The following is a 20,941-nucleotide window of genomic DNA, read 5'->3' on the forward strand; positions in this document are numbered from 1 at the left end:
TCATGGAAATGAACATGAGAGATTCTCCTAATCATCAGACATGTATTCTGTAGTTGGATTCAGTTCTCATCGACACCTAGTCAAAAAGTTTTTTCTCCATTTGGGCCTAAGTTTGATAATGCAGCATATGCCCGAATCTGCAACATATATCACTCTAAGTACACTGTATATCCTTCTTCTTTTTGTGATGGAAAACATACAAACTTGAGTTGATGGGAATTCCTGTATCCATAGGACCCATATGCAAAGCCATGCTAAGCAGCAAATACCTGCATGAAGTCCTGTTTTACTCATCTTAGTATAGTTCATGTACAATGTTGTATTAATGTCTGCTGTATAGCAAAGCGATTTAGTTATACATATATGTGTACATACATTCTTTTCAAAAATTCTTTTCCATTATGGTTTAATGACAGGAGACTGAAAGTAGCTCCCTTGCTGCACAGGAGGACCTTGCTGTTCACTCAGTCTAGCAGCCTGTGCCTGCTAACCTCAGCTTCCTGCCTCCTTGGCAATCACAAGACCGCTCTCTCTGTCTGTGAGTCTGTTTCATAGACACGTCCCTTTCTGTCGTTATTTTAGATTCCACATATAAATGATGTCATGTGGTATTTGTCTTTCTCTTTCTGACTTGCTTCACTTGGTGCAATAATCTGTAGGCCTATCATGTTGCTGAAAATGGCCTGCCTCCATTCTTTTTGTGGCTGAATAGTACTCCACTGTGCACATGCGCTGCATCTCTGTCCATTCATCTGCTGATGGGCACGCAGGTTGTTTCCACGTCTGACTATCGTGAATAGTGCTGCTATGGGCATAGGGATGCATTTTTCTTTTTGAAATAGAGGATTGAAGAGCCTGTCACAGTTTACAGCACCCCCCCCCAAAAAAAAGAGTAGAAAACTCATTTGCAATAATATCAGGGAGTTAATAAAATATATATGAATTTTCTAGCTTTTGTGATGTTTCTGGTATTTGTCCATTTTTAAACCTCTGAAAACATATGTACTTGTATACCTAAATTTGTATTGATAATTTTGAAACCTTTGTCTTAAAGTTGTTGTTCGGTTGCTCAGGCGTGTACAACTCTGCAACCCCATGGACTGCAGCACGCCAGGCTTCCCTGTCCATCACCATCTCCTGGAGCTTGCTCAAACGCATGTCCATTGAGTCGGTGATGCCCTCCAACCATCTCATCCTCTGTCATCCCCTTCTCCTCCTGCCCTCAATCTTTCCCAGCATCAGGGTCTTCTCTAATGAGTCAGTTGCATTTCAGACTCTTGTTGACTATGAAGTATAAAGTTTACCCACCACCACCCCTGAGACAAAATGTGAACACATCCCTAACACACACTAGTGCACCGGATGTATGCAAGTGTGCACACGTGTGCAGATCTGGGTGTCCACACCTGCATGTACGGAGGCAGTCTGCAAGGTTTGGGGGAGCAGGAAGGGCAGCTCTGCTTTTAGGGGGCAAGTGACCCCTAAGTCACACCTGCGACCCCACCTTTCAGAAACCGCAGTCTCAGAGACACCCTCGCAGCGGGCTCATCTCTGATAAACACGGCTGCTTTGGCTTATAATGCTGCTGACTTTCCCCCTCCCGTCTTCCAGACTTCGGAAAGCCTGGGCAGCCTTGCCTCCTCCTGCCCGATCTCGTCGGCTAATCCACAGTCAGGGTGTGAGTTGAGGGTGAATGACTCTCCCCAGCAGCATGTTCAAAAGCACTGATCATGCCAAAGGAACAGGCTGTGGATAGTGGGGTTTCGTCCTGGCAAAGGATGGCAAGTGGGATATTTGGGGAACTGCTGGCCCCGCATCACATCACAAGGCAGGTGTATCCTGTTCTCCCCGGTTTTCCAGCTGCATGTACTTTCACTTCCCCCACGCTTCTCTCTGCTTCTCTTTCTGACTGCATGTCTGCCTGGGCTCTGCCCCAGGGCCTGGCAGCCTTCCCTTTTCCTGCAGACTGTCAATCTTTTAGGCTTGATGGCCACATACAGTTCCTGTTGCAAATATTCAATGCTGTCATTGAGTGAAAGCAGCCATGCGTGCATGCGTGCAGTCATACGTCACTTCAGTCGTGTCTGACCTGTGCGACCCTACAGGCTGTAGCCCGCCACGTCCTCTGTCCATGGGATTTCCCAGGTAAGAATACTGGAGTGGGTTGCCATTCCCTTCTCCAGGGTATCTTCCCAACCCAGGGATCCCCAACCCAGGGATTGAACCCGCATCTCTTATGTCTCCAGCATCGGCAGGTGGGTTCTTTACCACTAGCGCCACCTGGGAAGCCCGGAACACAGCCGTAAACAGTACTCAAATGAATGAGCCTGGCTGTGTTCCAATAAAACTTTATTTACAAGAGCAATCCATGGGCCAGAGTCAGCCCACTGGTTGGAGTTTGCTGGTCCATGGTCTAGACTCCAAGTTCCTTAAAGGCAAGGGCCTGGTTATATTTCAGCCTTCCATCTCTAAGTCTCCCTCCAAGCTTGGCTGAGACGGAGGGAAATCTCAGCGGATGTTAGCTGGCTCTGACTCACTCTCTCCATCTGCCCTTTCAATGTCTTTCCCTCTGTCTCCCTCAACCACTGCAGCGGCACCAGGTTTCAGCTTTTAAGAATCCCAGGGCAGTCAGGCAAGGAAAAGAACCTCTCGCTCTGGCAATCAGCTAACTGAAGTCACTCTTACAGGGCTCTCAGCCAGAGAAGGAAGCCTTGCAGTTAATTCATCCTGTCTCTCAAGGCTTAACCCAACCTGGGAGAAGCGTTAAATAGAGGGGCCAAGGAAGCATCAGGGAGAGGCTATGCTGCTTCTGTAGCCGTGCTTCTGCTCAGGCATCCACAGCCCTGAACCAGGTTTTCCTCTCCTGCCATTCATCCACACACTACTGCGATATTTCCTGAGCCCCAGGATGCACTAGGCCCAGAAGGCACAGCAAATGGTCTAACTGGAGAGACAGAAACTAACACTGGCACCGTCGCCGACACATGAAAAATAGCCCCGCAAATTGTTACTGTGCAAATGACCAGTTGAACAAGTGTTGGGGATAAGGCTTGATTCTTCCAGCAGCAGACACATTGTCCCCAGGATAAGCACTCTGGGATGGAGGCCTTTGGAGGAGAAACGGTGACCTCTCGGCAGAGGGAAGCCCAACTGGCTGGCAGGGCTGCTGTCGCCAAAATGAAAGGTGTGAACAAAGACTCCGATTTAAAAATGGGCAGAGGATCTGAACACGCGGTCTTCCAAAGAAGACTTATCGATGGCCAACAGGTACATGGAAAAATACTCAACATCGCTCATCATCAGGAAAATGCAAATCAAAGCCAGGACGGAGTGGCTATCACCCAAAAGACAAGAAACTCCAAGTGTTGGTCAGGAAGGGGCGTAGAGAAAAGGGAAGCCTCGGGAGCTACTGGCGGGAGTGTAATTTGATGCAACCTCTTTGGAAAACAGGGTGGAGGCCCTCAAACAATAAAAACTACCCAGGAATACAGCAACTCCACATTTGGGTATTTATCTGAAGGAAGCAGAAACATTGATTGGAAAAGATTCCTGCGCCCCCATGTGCCTTGCAGCATTACTGACAATAGCCAAGAGTTAGAAACAGCCTGAGTGTCCATCAGTGAGTGAATGGATAAAGAAAATGTGATACTGATATGTGAGATATATATATATATTATATATATATATATACATTATTGACATATCTCTGCCTCACTCACACACACACACAAAATGGAATATTATTCAGCCATAAGAAGAAGGAAATCTTGGACTTCCCTGGTGGTCCCGTGGATAGGAGTCCACCTGCCAATGCAGGGGACGCAGGTTCAATCCCTGGTCCAGGAAGACCCTACTTGCCTGGGGACAAGTCAGCCCGTATGCTTAGCACCTGTGTGCCACAGCCAGAGAAACCACCCCCCTGAGAAGCCCACGTACTGCGTCTAAGGGTCGCCTATGCTTGCCATAACTAGAGGACGCCCGCACAATAGCAAGGAAGACCCAGAGCAGCCAAAATATAAATAAATACATTTTAAAAAGAAGGAAATCCTGCCATTTACCCCTGCATGTATGGACCTCGAGGGCACTGTGCTAAGTGAAATAATCCAGAGAAAGACAAATACTGTGCGATCTCACTTATATGTGGAGTCTAAACACACAAAACTGAGCTCGTGGATACAGAGAAGAAATCAGTGGTTTCCAGAGGTGGGGGTGTTGAGAGGTGGGAGACATGAGCAAAGGGCACCAAAAGGTACAAATCTCCAGTGTGTACACTAAGAAAGTCGTGGGATGTAAGGTGTGGTGATGCATAGTTAGTAACCCTGTGTTCCATATTTGACAGTTGCTAGGAGAGTAAGTGTTAGAAGCTCTCATCACAAGAAAAGAATTGTAACTGGTGATGAAAGTTCACTAGACTTACTGCAGTGATCATTTCACAATACATACAAATATTGAATCATTATGTTGTACGCCTGAAACAGAGGCGGGAAGTAGATGGGCCCCGCAGGGTGAAGCACTTGGAGATTTCATTCCCTGTATCGATCCCTCAGATCGATACTCTGAGACAAGAATACCAAGACAGTCAGAGGAGGAGGCTGGGCCCTGCCTGGACAGAAGATAGGAGACCACATACATTTTGTTCTCGGAGTCAGGAGAAAGAGACTACACTCTCATTCCCCAGCTACTCCTGCACAGAAAGGCCCCAAGGAGGTCAAAAGGGGAGTGATGCTAAGTCTACCTACCCATAGGCCCCTTTGGTGGAATCCGTCTTGACTGAGAGGCATGCAGGCACACGTGGGAGGATCCTGAGATGAACCAAACATGGGCTCAGAGCCAGGCAAGTCCAGATAATTGGCCAAAGGAAACCTGGAAAAAATGCTGCATATAAGTGACTCAGAGTACCTCCATGAGGGTGCGACTCTCTGAGTTCACTCGTGTGTCCAGCCGCACGTATTCTTTTTCCTCCTAATAAACACTTGACTTGTTTCTCTCCTTTCTGTCTTTGTGGGATTTTTTCCTGCAAAGCTGAGGGGCCAGGGCCTTTATACTGACCACTATAGTCTGTTTTTGCTTGTGCACGGGCTGAGTCATGTCCAACTCTTTGCGACCCCGTGGACTGTAGCCCGCCAGGCTTCTCTGTCCATGGGATTCTCCAGGCAAGAATCCTGGAGTGGGATGCTCTGCCCTCCTCCAGGGGATCTTCCCAACACAGGGATCAAACCCACGTCTCTTGTGTTTCCTGCACTGGCAAGTGGGTTCTTGACCACTATCGCCCCCTGGGAAGCCCCACTGGTCTAGTGACTAGGATTTGATGCTGCCACTGCTGAGACCCAACCTCAGTCTCTGGGCTGGGAACCAAACCCCTGCTTCAAGCTGCTGCAGGTGAGGCCACCAGAGTTCAAAGCGAATACAGTGTTATGCGTCAGTAATATTGCCAATGGGGGTGGGGGAGGAAGGAAGGAAGGCAGGTATTGAAAAATGCACAGACTTGTCTGCAGGGAGCCAGGAAGAGCCCTGCCCAAGGGTCTGCCCCAGAGCCAGAGTCTGTGACAAGTGTCTGGGGCAGGAGTGACCTTAGAGATGGAGACATGGAGAGAGCCAGTGGGGGCGCTGTCAGGAGCTTGCCACCATGATGTCAAGTCTAAAGCACTTCAGAGACGACGATGGGATAGGAACCTATGTTCGTGTCGAAGCTGCAGTTCCAGAGTAGTTTTCAGTTGCTTTAGTCTGGAATGCACGGTCCAGCTGGCATCCCCTCCAAGAAGGCCTCGCTGGCTCCAGCAGCCACTTGGACAAAAGCTTTATCTTTGGTGTTGATCAACACCAGAGATTTTGCTAATTCACATAATGACTTAAAAATCAGTGTTTTTTCAGAGGTGAAATCAGTGGCTTGTCAGCCAGCTTAATGGTTGCTAGCAACAGGCACTTGTTGATGAATTTGCTGTTATTGAGTGTATGTAGCTTGGCTAAAATGTTTTAGAGACACTCCCTCCCCTAGCAGGAAGAGGGGTGAGACTCCATGAGCTCTCCAGATGGCTCTGTATCCGGCCACTGATGTAGGGAGATTCTGGTTGCCTGATGGGGACTCTTAATAGTTGCAGAATGTGGCTCTGGAATATTCTTACCTCTGTCTAAGATTTATTGATTTTTTTCTTTTTAATTTTTGGCCACACCCCATAGCAATGTGGGACCTTGGTTCCCCAATCAGGCATCCAGCCCGTGCCCCCTGTAGTGGAAGGTGTACCAACCACCAGAAAGTCCCTAAGACTTCGTGAATTAATATCATGTTGCATGAACTCTTTGGGGCCTGCTTGCTCATAATTGTTGCTTAATAAATGTCACTGTAGGGCTGGAATTCTGTCCACAACTTCAGTTCCCTGTAGCCTGGTAGCCAGACTATGGGAAAGCTGCAAGCCCTCACACAATCCCTCTAAAATGAACACGGTTTCTGCATCTCACACTGACTTACGTTTCTTTGCAGTAATGACCCTAGGAGCCAGTAAGCCTGCAGCCAGGTCTTCTAACTCCCAGGCCTTTGTTCTGTCCCCACCGGTCAGGAGCAGCCGAGAGGCAGGTCTGCCACCTCCTTGAAGGTATCTTCCCCCCCGACCCCAAGACCGGGCTGCTGGCCAGAAGCTCTGCCTTTAGCAAATGAGACGGCTGGGGGAGAGCAGTGCCGGATAGAAAATGCCTTCAGTTCAGTTTAGTCGCTCAGTCGTGTCCGACTCTTTGAGACCCCATGGACTATAGCACGCAAGTCCTCCCTATCCATCACCAATTCCTGGAGTTTACTCAAACTCATGTCCATTGAGTAGGTGATGCCATCCAGCCATCTCATCCTGTTACCCCCTTGTCCTCCTGCCCTCAATCTTTCCCAGCATCAGGGTCTTTTCAAATGAGTCAGTTTTTTGCGTCAGGTGGCCAGAGTACTGAAGTTTCAGCTTCAGCATCAGTCCTTCCAATGAGTATTCAGGACTGATTTCCTTTAGGATTGACTGGGTTGATTTGCTTGCAGAACAAGGGACTCTCAAGAGTCTTCTCCAAAACCACAGTTCAAAAGCATCAATTCTTCAGCGCTCAGCTTTCTTTATGGTCCAACTCTCACATCCATACATGACTACTGGAAAAACCATAGCCTTGACTAGACGGACCTTTGTTGGCAAAGTAATGTCTCTGCTTTTTAATAAGCTGTCTAGGTTGGTCATAACTTTCCTTCCAAGGAGTAAGTGTCTTTTAATTTCATGGCGGCAGTGATTCATTTCAACATCTGCAGTGATTTTGGAGCCCAGAAAAATAAAATCAGCCACTGTTTCCACTGTTTCCCCATCTATTTGCCATGAAGTGATGGGACCAGATGCCATGATCTTAGTTTTCTGAATGTTGAGCTTTAGGCCAACTTTTTCACTTTCCTATTTCACTTTCATCAAGAGGCTCTTCAGTTCCTCTTCACTTTCTGCCATAACGGTGATGTCATCTGCATATCTGAGGTTATTGATATTTCTTTCCCAGCAATCTTGATTCCAGCTTGTGCTTCATCCAGCCTGGCATTTCTCATGATGTACTCTGCATATAAGTTAAATAAGCAGGGTGAAAATTTACAGCCTTGACGTACTCCTTTTCCTATTTGTAACCAGTCTGTTGTTCAGTGTCCAGTTCTAACTGTTGCTTCCTGACTGGATACAGGTTTCTCAAGAAGCAAGTCAGGTGGTCTGGTATTCCCATCTCTTTCAGAATTTTCCACAGTTTATTGTGATCCACACAATCAAAGGCTTTGGCATAGTCAATAAAGCAGAAATAGATGTTTTTCTGGAACTCTCTTGCTTTTTCGATGATCCAGCAGATGTTGGCAATTTGATCTCTGGTTCCTCTGCCTTTTCTAAATCCAGCTTGAACATCTGGAAGTTCACGGTTCATGTACTGTTGAAGCCTGGGTTAGAGAATTTTGAGCATTACTTTACTAGCGTGTGAAAGAAAGAAAGTGAAGTCGCTCAGTCGTGTCCAACTCTTTGCGACCCCATGGACTGTAGCCTACCAGGCTCCTCCCTCCATGGGATTCTCCAGGCAAGAGTACTGGAGTGGGTTGCCATTTCCTTCTCTAGGGTATCTTCCCGACCCAGGGATCAAACCCGGGTTTCCCACATTCCAGGCAGATGCTTTAACCTCTGAGCCACGTGTGAGATGAATGCAATTGTGTGGCAGTTTGAGCATTCTTTGGCATTGCCTTTCTTTGGGATTAGAATGAAAACTGACCTTTTCCAGTCCTGTGGCCACTGCTGAGTTTTCCAAATTTGCTGACAAATTGAATGCAGCACTTTCACCGCATTATCTTTTAGGATTTGAAATAGCTCAACTGGAATTCCATCACCTCCACTAGCTTTGTTCGTAGTGATGCTTTCTAAGGCCCACTTGACTTCACATTCCAGAATGTCTGGCCCTAGGTGAGTGATCACACCGTCATGATTATCTGGGTTGTGAAGATCTTTTTGGTACAGTTCTTGTGTATTCTTGCCACCTTTTCTTAATATCTTCTGCTTCTGTTAGGTCCCTACTATTTCTGTCCTTTATCGAGCCCATCTTTGCATGAAATGTTCCCTTGGTATCTCTAATTTTCTTGAGGAGATCTCTAGTCTTTCCCATTCTATTGTTTTCCTCTATTTCTTTGCATTGATCACTGAAGAAGGCTTTCTTATATCTCCTTGCTATTTTTTGGAAGTCTGCATTCAAATGGGTATATCTTTTTTTTTCTCCTGTGCTTTTCACTTCTCTTTTCTCAGCTATTTGTAAGGCCTCCTCAGAAAGCCACTTTGCTTTTTTGCTTTTTTTTTTCTTGGGGATGGTCTTGCTCCCTGTCTCCTGTACAATGTCATGAACCTCCATCCATAGTTTATCAGGCACTCTTGTCTATCAGATCTAGTCCCTTAAATCCATTTCTCACTTCCACTGTATAATCATAAGGGATTTGATTTAGGTCATACCTGAATGGTCTAGTGGCTTTCCCCACTTTCTTCAATTTAAGTCTGAATTTGGTAATACGGAGTTCATGATCTGAGCCCCAGTGAGCTCCTGGTCTTGTTTTTGCTGACTGTATAGAGCTTCTCCATCTTTGGCTGCAAAGAATATAATCAATCTGATTTTGGTGTTGACTGTCTGATGATATCCATGCGTAGAGTCTTCTCTTGTGTTGTTGGAAGAGGATGTTTGCTATGACCAGTGCGTTCTCTTGGCAAAATTCTATTAGCCTTTGCCCTGCTTCATCCTGTACTCCAAGGCCAAATTTGCCTGTTACTCCAGGTGCTTCTTGACTTCCTACTTTTGCATTCCAGTCCCCTATAATGAAAAGGACATCTTTTTTGGGTGTTAGTTCTAAAAGGTCTTGTAGGTCTTCATAGAACCATTCAACTTCAGCTTCTTCAGCATTACCGGTCGGGGCATAGGCTTGGATTACCGTGATATTGAATGGTTTGCCTTGGAAATGAACAGAGATCGTTCTGTCGTTTTTGAGATTGCATCCAAGTACTGCATTTCAGACTCTTTTGTTGACCATGATGGCTACTCCATTTCTTTCTAAGGGATTCCTGCCCACAGTAGTAGATATAATGGTCATCTGAGTTAAATTCACCCCTTCCAGCCCATTTCAGTTTGCTGATTCCTAGAATGTCGACATTCAGTCTTGCCATCTCCTGTTTGACCACTTCCAATTTGCCTTGATTCATGGACCTAACATTCCAGGTTCCTATGCAACATTGCTCTTTACAGCATTGGATCTTGCTTCTTTCACCAGTCACATCCACAACTGGGTATTGTTTTTGCTTTGGCTCCATCCCTTCATTCTTTCTGGAGTTATTTCTCCACTGATCTCCAGTAGCATATTGGGCACCTACTGACCTGGGGAGTTCCTCTTTCAGTGTCCTATCATTTTGCCTTTTCACACTGTTCATGGGGTTCTCAAGGCAAGAATACTGAAGTGGTTTGCCATTCCCTTCTCCAGTGGACCACATTCTGTCAGACCTCTCCACCATGACCCGCCCGTCTTGGGTGGCCCCACCAGCATGGCTTAGTCTCACTGAGTCAGACAAGGCTGTGGTCTGTGTGATCAGATTGGCTAGTTGTCTGTGATTGTGGTTTCAATGTGTCTGCCCTCTGATGCCCTCTCGCAGCACCTACCGTCTTACTTGGGTTTCCCTTACCTTGGATGTGGGGTATCTCTTCACGGCTGCTCCAGCAAAGCACAGCGCCCACTCCTGCCCTCGGGCGTGGGGTATCTCCTCTCGGTTGCCACCCCTGACCTCGGGCATGGGGTATCTCCTCTTGGCCACTCCAGCACTGCACAGCCTTGGGCTCCCTGAATTCTAAGAGAGACATATGTGTTGGAGATCCGTCTTCTTTGCATATCTGCAGTCACCAAGGGCCTTCCAGTGCTACCCTCCACAACCCAAACCCCAGGCACAAGGGTCCTCTGGAGCTTGTCTGGGCATCTCCTGCCCTCCAAGGCGACAGAGGATGAGATAGGTGGATGGCACCATCAACTTAATGGACATGACTTTGAGCAAATTCTGGGAGAGAGTGAAGGACAGGGAAGACTGGCATGCTGTAGTCCATGGGCTCGCACAGAGTCAGGCACGATTGAGTGACTGAACAACAAAGTTTTTGAGGGTCGAGGAAATAGGAAGTCCAGAGAGGAGGAGGAGGGAACAAATCTGTTTCTCACCAACACTCCCCATGCCCACCTGGATCAACAGCAGATCCAGGGAACTCCCTGGCAGTCCAGTGGTTAGGACTCCAATCTTTTGCTGCCTAGGGCATGGGTTCAGTCCCTGGTTGGGGAACTAAGACCCCACAACCCACAAGGCATGGCAAAAAAAAAAAAAGCAGATCCATAGATCTGCTGGTGGAGACGGCGCTCCTGCTGGACACTCTTTAGAAGTGCAGTTTAGAGTGACTGTCGGGAGGAGCTGAGGCTTTAGAAAGATGGGCTTTTCCAGAAAACTCTGCCACTCCTGAGACTGGGAGCGGTGTGGGGTGGAGGGGGGGCGGGGGGACGGCGGGGGGCGGCCAGCAGAAATGCCTGGGGCCTGGGCTGTAAATTTGTTATTAAAAGCTCCTTGTGTTGTTAATTCATTTACTCATGTCCCTCTCTCCCATCTAGACAATAAACTCCATCAGCCAAGATGATCAGTCCTGTCAACTACTTCACGGCCACAGCACACGGTACACACTCACTAAATACTTGCTGAATGAATGAATGATGGACGGGAAGCAGATGAAGAGGGTACAGTTGCTATCCCCTGGCGGCTCTGCCCTGGTGAGAGTCTCCCTGCTGAGTTTCCTCCTCTGCGAGGTGACAAGACCTCATGGGGCTGCCCTGGGGGAAGGAGACCTGAAGCCCTTGGGAGTTGGAAGGGGCTGAGCAGAAAGCAATAATGACCACAATGTCCAAAGACATTCTGGGGCATCTCAGACCTGCCTTAGAGATTTGGAGGAGCAGGAACAAGCTCTTGTGGGCACGTGCTCTGTGTCAAGCGCTCGGTGGACCTTGTCAAGTGCACACGTCCCGCCGCACTCCCTGCAGCTGTGGAGGAGGCCTGGCTGTGCTCCTGGTCAGAAGGTGACACCAGGCCCGTCTTCATCTGTGACAACAAGAATAGAAGACACCCTGACTCTGCACGAGAAGGGCGCCCCGTAACAAAGGTAAGGACTATGGTTATCTCCATTTGAAAGATCAAAACGTAGGATCAGAGCTTGAAGGCACTTGCCTAAGAGGACGTGGTTTAAAATGTATGTTGTTCAGTCGCTAAGTCCTGTCCTACTCTTTGCGACCCCATGGACTGCAGCATGATAGGCTCTTCTGTCCTTTACCATCTCCCGGAGTTTGCTCAGACTCGTGTCCATTGAGTTGCTGATGCCATCCAACCTTCTCATCCTCTGCCGTCCCCTTCTCCTCCTGCCTTCAATTTTTCCCAGCATCAGGGTGTTTTTCAATGAGTCGGCTCTTTGCAACAGGTGGCCAAAGCATTGGAGCTTCAGCATCAGTCCTCCCAGTGAATATTCAGGGTTGATTTCCTTTAGGATTGACTGGTTTGATCTCTTTGCAGTTCAGGGGACTCTCAAGAGTCTTCTCCAACAACACAGTTGAAAAGCATACTTTAAATGTATGGGACAGAATCAGTCCAGGTCCATCTGAGATCAAAGCCCTGCCTCTCCCTGGAGCAGCCCCCTGAGCCCTATTTCTGGTCAGCCAGAGGAAGGCAGGGGAGCCAGGAATCCTGATTGCCTCCTGGCACCGAAGGCTGTGCCTTCCTCTCCGTGTGCAGAAAGCAGAAGAGCAGGACGCTGGCTGAGCCTGCCGAGCAGTAAACACACACCAGCATTCCCTTAATGGCCTGGAGCCATCTGTGCTCCTGAGCCAAACTTCCACTCCCGTGACAACCCCAACACAAAGGCAGACCAGGAAGCTCCCCCCTCGGGGAGGCTGAGTCTGGGCCGGGGGAGGGGGGGGCTGGGCCCCTGTGTCACCTCACCCTCAGGGGCCCCCTGCACAGACGGCGCATTTTAATCCAGAGGAGGAAAGTGAGGCTCAGAGAGGGGGTGGCCCTGCTCAGTGTCCACCCACAGTCTGAACCCCGAGTCCACAGGCTTTCTAGTTGCCGCATTGCCCCTCTTAGAAAGAGAATCATTTTAAAAATATAAAAGGGCCTCCCGCTGCCGTAGCGGGAGAGAATCCAGCTGCTGCTGTAACTATAACTGATGAAACTTCCATCGTACGCTGTGCTTGGCAGCCCACTCGGGTCTTGTTCATGTCCTACTGTTCCCTAACATTTGTTCAGTTTCGACCCGTTTTTTCATGCCCGTTTCCTTGTTGGTGCTACTCACTCACTCTGCGAGGTGGGTGTCTAGTCACGTGTACTGGGAGCTCAGCCGCTCATTTGTGTCCGAATCTTTGCCACCCCTTGAACTATAGCCCGCCAGGCTCCTCCATCCCTGGGATTTTGCAGGCAAGAATACTGGAATGGGTTGCCATTTCCTTCTCCCGGGGTCTAGCCATAGTCCCATTTTACAGAGGAGGATACTGAGGCCCCAAGAGCTTAGGAGAGTTTTCCAAGGTTACTCGGCTAAGAAGTGATGGAGACAGGGTTTGAACCCAGACAGAAAACCAGGCCCATTCTTTTAACCACTGCGCTTCATCCGGGCTGTTAAAAACAAACAAACAAAAAAATTCAGTGGAGTTAATTTAAAGATCTCATTGGCCGTATTCAATTATTCATGGATCAGAAAGCATCCCAACTAGCAAATGGAAAAGAGTTCCCAGGAGCTGTACAAAATGAAAGACGTTTATAGGCAGAAGAGGATGGGGCAAGGAGGCGAGACTCGCAAAAAGCTGTTCATTAGTGGCAAAGTCGCCTTTCCTTGAGGGGACAGCAGGCTTTGATTAGACAGAGTATGTCACTCGTGCTAACCAGGTAATTCCGGACTGACTGGTTTAAAGCCGTTCCTAGGGAGGCTGAAGCTGTGACTCAGTTATATTTAAGTCTTGTTTGGTAACAGGGAACTTAGCACATTTTGGGTGTGTTGTCTTATCTATTTTTTCTTTATAATGTTTTTTTTTTGGACCATTTGTTTTAAAGTCTTTATTGGTTTTGGTACAACATTGCTTCTGTTTTATGTGTTGAATTTTTGGCCACGAGGCATGTGGGATGTTAGTTCCCTGACCAGGGACTGAACCTGCATTCTCAGCATTAGAAGCACAGTCTTAACCACTGAACCACCAGGGAAGTCCCTGCTGTCTCTTTTTAACAGGGCTCTGTGTTAAGGGCTTTGCGATCATTACTTCACTTAATCCTGTTGATGAGCTTGCAGTATAGGGGGACTTATTTAATCCCAAATTACTACTACAGCTATAGACAGTTGCCAAGAGGAAGACACTTGCCCAAGTCATGTGGCGAGCTGCATCTGTCTGCCAGGAAAGCCCCAGAGACACAGTCCCTGATTCTCGTGGAGAATATCCATGTCCCTCCACCACGGTGCAGGCTTGCTTGTCCTGGAGCTGGACAGAGAGGAATTGTGGACAGACGTGTGCAAGCTGCCAGATCTCGGATCTGGGATGGGGGCGTGGGAAGGCTTTCGTAACTTGGCAGGTCGGTTAGTTGGTACAGCCTGGAGTCTTCTTCGCCATCGGCTGTAGAAAGGGGAACGTAAATCAGCCCGACCCATCTCCTCGCCCCCATTGCCTTCTCACTGAGTCCTTGAAGCTTCCCTGTAGGAAGGACTCTCCCCAACTTGCAAAGGAAGAAGCAGAGGCTCAGAGTGGGGAGATGATTCATCTAAGGTCATGTAACTCACTGAACAGGGATCCCAACCCAGGACGGTCCAGAAGTTGGGTTCCTCCCTCTGCTCCAGACACCCCAAATATTGAGGCCCCATTCAGGAGGGTCTCCTAAGTACCTGAGAAGTTAAAGAAAGCATCAGCTACCTATGTGAGGCCTTTCTCTTCCATTTCTCTCGCTGCTTGACCCTTGCTAGGTGCAGTGCCATGCTGGGGCTCAACACCAAGGCTGTCTTTGCCCAATTCTGTGCCCTCCAGACAGCATGAGCCTTTGCCCTTTTTCTGCTCTCCCTTTCTAGATGGGAAGCTGCGGAGCTCAAGGCAGAGAGACAAGGCCAGGTGCCAGAGGCTTGAAAGGCTTACAGTGTTTGCCAAGGAAAATGTTAGACTTCAGAGGGAGAAAGTTATTTTTCACACACTCCAGACCAATTCCCAGTCCCTTGCCACTATACGCCTCAAAGATGTGTCTCTCTGGTAAACAAAAGATTAATGTTTATGCATTTGTTTAAGAGAGATGGTGAGATATGAAGATGTATATAAAAGAGTCTTGACTGGCCAGAGAAGCAGATGACAACTTGGTTTGGGTCTTAGTTGTGCCTTGACAAAGCTGTGCGACCTTGGGCTAGTCCTCTTCCTTCTCTGGGCCTCTGGACAAAATAAGAACGTTGAAATACAGGATCTCTAAGTTTCCCTCTGCTCATCCCTGACTTTCTGTTAATTGAAATTTAGCATGACCTATGTATGTCTTGCTCAGAGTAAGTTGTGTCTTGTCCATCAACTGGAGTTAAGCTAAATGTATTGAGGTCCAGTCATATAATGGAATATTATTCAGCTACAAAAAAGGATGGCTGCCAGTAAACGCAACATCATGGATGCATCTCAAAAACATTGTATTGAGTAAAAGAAACCAGACACAAAGAACTGAAGACTGTAAGAGTCCATCGTAAGAAGTTAAAAACAGACAAAACTTAACTGGTGAGAAAAGTCAGAGAGTGGTTGCTTTATGTGTGTGGAGGGGTGCTGATTATTGACTGCAAAGGTACATGGGGAACTTTTTGGGGAGTGGAGGTGGTCCACACCTCAATCTGGGGGAGTTACAGCAGTATAAACAGGTGAAAATTCATCAAGCTGTACCCCTAAGATATATGCATTTTTTCTGTATCTTAATAACTCAGTAAGACACTGTTATATATAATTATATAAATCCTAATCCACAAATGTTATGTGTGTATGTATACATTTATAGTTATGTGTGTTATGTGTGTGTTATGTGTGTGTATTGCTTCTAGAACTGTTCACAATAAAAACCACTAGATGTATCCAAATGCCAAGTTTTCACAAAGCAGTTAACAAACTATATACCCCCGAGAGTGCTCATATGCTTCAAGAGGAAGAAAAGCCGTCTGATCGTTTTTGATAAGAGCCGTTTCTCGGTGTGACCACACTTTGGGGAAAAGTCAGAGTCACCGTGTCTAAGAGATGAGGAGGAGAAAAGCTTCAGTTTGGAGGAAGTGTGCTCAGGGCTCAGGGGAGCCCGCTGTGATGGGAAACGGGCAGGAGACTTCTTTTCCAGATGTGGCCAAGTCAGTACCAAGCTCCGCCCTTCTTCTCCGCAGGACCCGAAGCCTTTAGGGGAAAGCGATGTGTCTGGTCCAGGCCCCGCCCAGCCGCACGCATCCGCCCATCACCGCCAGGCTGAGCCCAACCCTGGGTCACAGCGGCTGCCTCGGTGGCATCATCGTATGAGTCAGCTCTGGCTGCCGTGACAAAGGGCCACGGACCAGAGGGCTTAGTCGACAGAAATGTAAATGTCTCCTCTCAGCTCTGCTGTGATCTTGAAAGTCCAAGGCCACGGTGCGGGCAGGGTGGTTTCTTCCGAGGCCTCTCTCCTTCCTTGTACACGACTGTCTTCTCTGTGTGTGTTTGCGTGTCCATCCAGATTGCCTCTTCCTGTTAGGACACCTGAAGTATTAGTTTAGGGTCCATCTTATTTTAATTGAATTATCTCTTCTTATTTATCTTTGTGCTGAGTCCTTGTTGCCATGTAGGCTTTTTTTCTAGGGAGCTTCTCTTCCTTGCGGGCCCGGCTTCTCTTGTGGAAGGTGGGCTCTAGTAGTTGCGGAGCACGGGCTTAGTTGCTCCACGTGGCACGTGGGATCTTCCAGGACCAGGGATCGAACCTGTGTCTCCTGCATTGGCAGGTGAATTCTTTACCACGGAGCCACCAGGGAAGCCCTGAATTACCTCTTCAAAAGTCCTGTCTCCAAACGCAGTAACATTCTGATATACTGGGGTTAGGACTCCAGCATATGGGTTTTGGAGGGGTTTTTTTTGGCTGCACTGTGTCTTCATTGCTCTGTGGGAGCTCTTCATTGCAGTCTGCGGGATCCTTAGTGGCGGTGTGAAGGCTCTTAGTTGCTGCATGTGGGATGCAGTTCCCTGACCAGGGATCGAACCCAGGCCCCCTGCATTGGGAGCGTGGAGCTTTAACCACTGGACTGCCAGGGAAATCCCCAGCATATGGGTTTTGAGGGGACACTACTCAGCCCATAACACCCATCAGGGACACTTTCTTTAGGAAGGAAGCTTCCTAAAGCACAAGTGCGATTGAGTGGCTCCCCACTCAGAAGTATCCCATGTTATCTCACTGCTGATCCTCAGGATACATTTCACATTTCTTCCCCGACTCAAGGCCCCACCGCAGTCTGGCCCTGCCTCCTGCCTCTCCTCAACTCTCACCACTCTCCTTGCTCTCTGCTCCCAACACTGCCTCCTTGCTGCTCTGCTCCTGCCCCAGGGCCTTTGCACAAGTGGTCCTTTTGTCTGATGTGCCTGGGGCAAAGTTGCTTCTTGAGGAACTCATCTCTGATTCTCACTCTTGCTGGTGGCGCTAGTGATAAAGAACCTGCCTGCCAATGCAGGGGATGTCAGAGATGTGGGTTCAGTCCCTGGGTCACGAAGATCCCCTGGAGGAGGGCATGGCAACCCACTCCAGTATTCTTGCCTGGAGAATCCCATGGGCAGAGGAACCTGGAGGGCTACAGTCCCTGGGGTCGCAGAGAGTCAGACATGACAAAAACAAGAAGGCTTTATCTACTCCTCCTCTCTCCTCTAAACCTTTTTATAATTCCTGGTGTTGATCCTGATACCTCCAGGAGCCTTTGTGTTTCAGAGCCTCAAACAGAACTTTCCAGGCCTATGGAAGTCCCTCACCTGTACAGGACTTCAAATAGAGAGGGAGGGGTCTGTGGAGGGGGACTGGGGCAGAGGCAGAGACCTGACTGGGGAAGAAGGGGCTGGAAGGGTAAAAGGTTTCTCAGGGCTGTTGATTTTGCAAAGCAGGAAGACAGGGAGTATCTCTGGGGTTGCAGGGTGCCTGGGAAGGCTGGAGAAATAGCCCTGAGAACTTGAGGCAGGCAGGTTTCCACAAATGGTGGGGAGGGAAACTTTTGGAGTCAACAGGGGCTGGTCTTTGGAGCACAGAGAAGCAGGCCAAATGACTGCCGTGGGGAGCAGAAGGATAAATGACCACAGTAGCCTCTCAGCAGGCTGGGGAACAAGTCCCACCCCTGTTTTCCTGTTGTCACAGAAAGCCCCCATCGTTGATTCTTATTTCAGCCCCTAACTGAGTAGCCCATAGAACCGTGCCTGAGACAGAAGTGCTTGCCAACCTGGTGAGTGGGCGCAGAGGGACAACCTTACATGATTGAGGCAAATAAGATAATGTGACTGTATGTGTGTCCGTATGGGACCTGATCTCCAGAAGAGTCTGACTTTAAAATGAGACTGTGTTCCATTTCACACAGACCCCGAGTTAAATCCAACCTTGTCACTTCAGCCAGAAGCCATCAAAGTGACTCTTTCAGATCTTATAGCTTTTTAGCCTGAGGGACAGATGCCACCAAGGTTCCAGCTCACAGCTCCTGGGCAGGTTCCAGAACTGGATCCAGATGGGCCAGACTGTGCTCTCTTCCTGAATTTTTCTCCTTTACTTTATGGTTGAGGATTGTGCTTTTGTTTCTCAGTGGTGGGACTGCTAGAGAGTATACAAGATGCTCAGTGAAATGTGAATTTCAGGTAAACAGATAACTTGCACTGGAAGTTCTGTGCCCTGGAGAAGAGAAGTGGAAACCACTGCAGTATTCTAGCCTGGGAAATCCCATGGATAGAGGATCCTGGTGGGCTACAGTCTATGGGGTTGCAAAGAGTCAGCATGACCGAGCAACTGAGCATGGTACAGCACATATTATGGAGCAAATTGGTGCCTGCCTGTGAGGGTCAGTTTTACATGTCAGTTTGGCTGGACCACAGATATTTGGTTGAACATTATTCTTGATGTTTCTAAGAAGATGTTTTTTGGGGGATGAGATCAACATTTAAATTGAATTTTGAGTAAAGCAGATTGCCCTCCATAATGGGGGTGGGCCTCATCTAATCAGCTGAAGGCCTTGCTAGAATAAAGACTGACTTCCACCAAGCAAGAAGGAATTCTGCTAGCTGAGCCTCTAGCCTGCAGGCCTACACTGCAGATTTTGAAATTATCAAGCCTGCACAATTTTGCGAGCCAATTCCTTAAACTAAACCTCTCTACATACATATGTACACATCCTATTTGTTCTCTTTCCCTGGAGACCCCTAATAAACCACCGTGTACTTTTTAGCTGGTCCCAGGTCGCGCTGCTCATATTCTGGTTAATTCTGCTCATCCTCTTAGGTCTCTGCTTAGATGGCACTTTCTACAGGAAGCCTTCCTTGACCACCACCAGCCCCACTCCCAAGCTGTGTGATGGGCCGCCCCTGTGTTCCCATAGAAACCTGTAGGCTCTTCGTTGTACTGCTCATCAAACTGAGCATTAATTTTTCCCATTCCAGAGATTTGCAAACTGGGTATTAATGATTTGTGTCCCCAGGTAGATTATGAGCAGAAGCTATGTTTTACTAACAGGGCCTGGTTCACAGTTGCTAAATGACGAATGAATGACACGAATATCCATGAATGCTTACACGAGTTCCTGTTCCTGCTGAAACAACTGTCACAAAGCAAAATTCAACTGGGTAAAATGTACAGGTCTTACTTGCTTTATTTAACAATATTCATAAATTGGGCAGAATCCCACGTAGCAAATAAAAAGGAGCTCCTAGATGCTGTACAAAATGAAAGGTGTCATAGGCAGAAAGGGGCGGGGCAAGGAAGCTGTACTAACAAAAAGTGGACTGGTTCTGGCAAGGTCATCTTCCTAAAGAGGATGGCAGGGGGATGTCAGGTTGATGACCCAACTAGCGCTGACCAGGTAATTCCCGATGGACTGGTTGAAGTTTTCATTCCTGGGAAAGGCGAAACTGTAATAAAGTTAGGTATTAAGTCTCAGTTTGGTTACGTGGTATTTAGTGTAAGTGACTCCATTTGGAGCCTGTTGTCTCTCTCGCTTTTATTTTTAACAATTGCCCACTTTTGGTGAAGCTTTCAGTCTAGCTGAGAGATGTGATCAAACTTTAAGGCATTAGCCCTACTTCCAGCTACCTCCTCTCTGGAGTTCTTCCAGTTTTTACTGACCCTCCATGTGGTATTTATATGTCATGACATCTTTACTGAATCTCTGTGATATTCACAGGTCACAGCTTCAGGTTTGCTTATTTTAAGTTGGCCATTCTCTTCATTCCTTTTCTGACATTCTAGTCTTCGAGAGATCATTTGCTTGGTGATTGGCAGTTGCCAACATGAATTGAAAGCTTTCGAGAGAATACAGTACACCAGGGGAACCACTTTGATTACTATCAGCAGGATAGTTCTCAGTGTCTGGAGTGCACTTCAGAGCTGTGTTCCCCAAGACCCAGACCAATCAGAACCTAACGAGTCAAAGAAAGGAGTCAATTTCCTAAGCCAAGTGCCCAGTTCAGTGATCTTAGGTAGCTGAGTCTCAGTTTCTCCAAAAGTATTAATCCAGTTGCAGCAAGTGGTATTGGCCGTTGCCCAAGCACCTCCTCGCCCAGCCAGAAGATAATCAAGGATGGCCTGTGAGCAAGAAAAACTGTGGCCAGAGAATTTAAGAATTTTGGTACGGCAGCAATTGCTTTAGCAGTGGATTCTACAAAATCTTCAAACGTTAAGAACTTTCTGACCATAGTTTTGCATTTACTCTTAGCAAGGTGAGGAGTGATCTACCAAAGGGAGATAATTTTGAGTCATGAATTGTTGCTGATCTTGTTTAGTCACTAAGTCTTTGCGACCTTGTGAACTGCAGCACGCCAAGCTTCCCTGTCCTTCACTATCTCCCAGAGTTTGCTCAAACTCACATCCATTGAGTTGGTGATGGCATTCAACCATCTCATCTTCTGTCGTCCCCTTCTCATCCTGCCCTCTATCTTTCCCAGCATCAGGGTCTTTTCTAATGAGTCAGCTCTTTGAATCAGGTGGCCAAAGTATGAATCAGGTGGCCAAAGTATTAGAGCTTCAGCTTCAGCATCAGCCATTCCAGTGAATATTCAGGATTGATTTCCTTTAGGATTTAGTGGTTTGATTTCCTTGCTGTCCAAGGGACTCTCAAGAGTCTTCTCCAGCACCACAGTGCAAAAGCTTCAATTCTTCGGTACTCAAACTTCTTTATGGTCCAACTCACATCCATA

General features: G+C 47.7%; 1 protein-coding gene across 1 annotated transcript in view; it reads left to right on the forward strand.

Moving 5' to 3' along the window:
- Positions 1 to 1,990: 1,990 nt before the first annotated feature.
- Positions 1,991 to 20,941, forward strand: part of HRH1 (histamine receptor H1) — a 187,520-nt gene continuing 168,569 nt past the window's right edge. The window contains exons 1-3 of the mRNA XM_055558448.1: positions 1,991 to 2,145; positions 6,479 to 6,590; positions 11,144 to 11,685. The gene's annotated coding sequence lies outside the window, so the exon portion shown is untranslated. The remainder of the gene's footprint in view (positions 2,146 to 6,478; positions 6,591 to 11,143; positions 11,686 to 20,941) is intronic.

This window comes from Bubalus kerabau, chromosome 20, assembly GCF_029407905.1.
Source record: "Bubalus kerabau isolate K-KA32 ecotype Philippines breed swamp buffalo chromosome 20, PCC_UOA_SB_1v2, whole genome shotgun sequence".
Classification (NCBI taxonomy): Eukaryota; Metazoa; Chordata; class Mammalia; order Artiodactyla; family Bovidae; genus Bubalus; species Bubalus kerabau.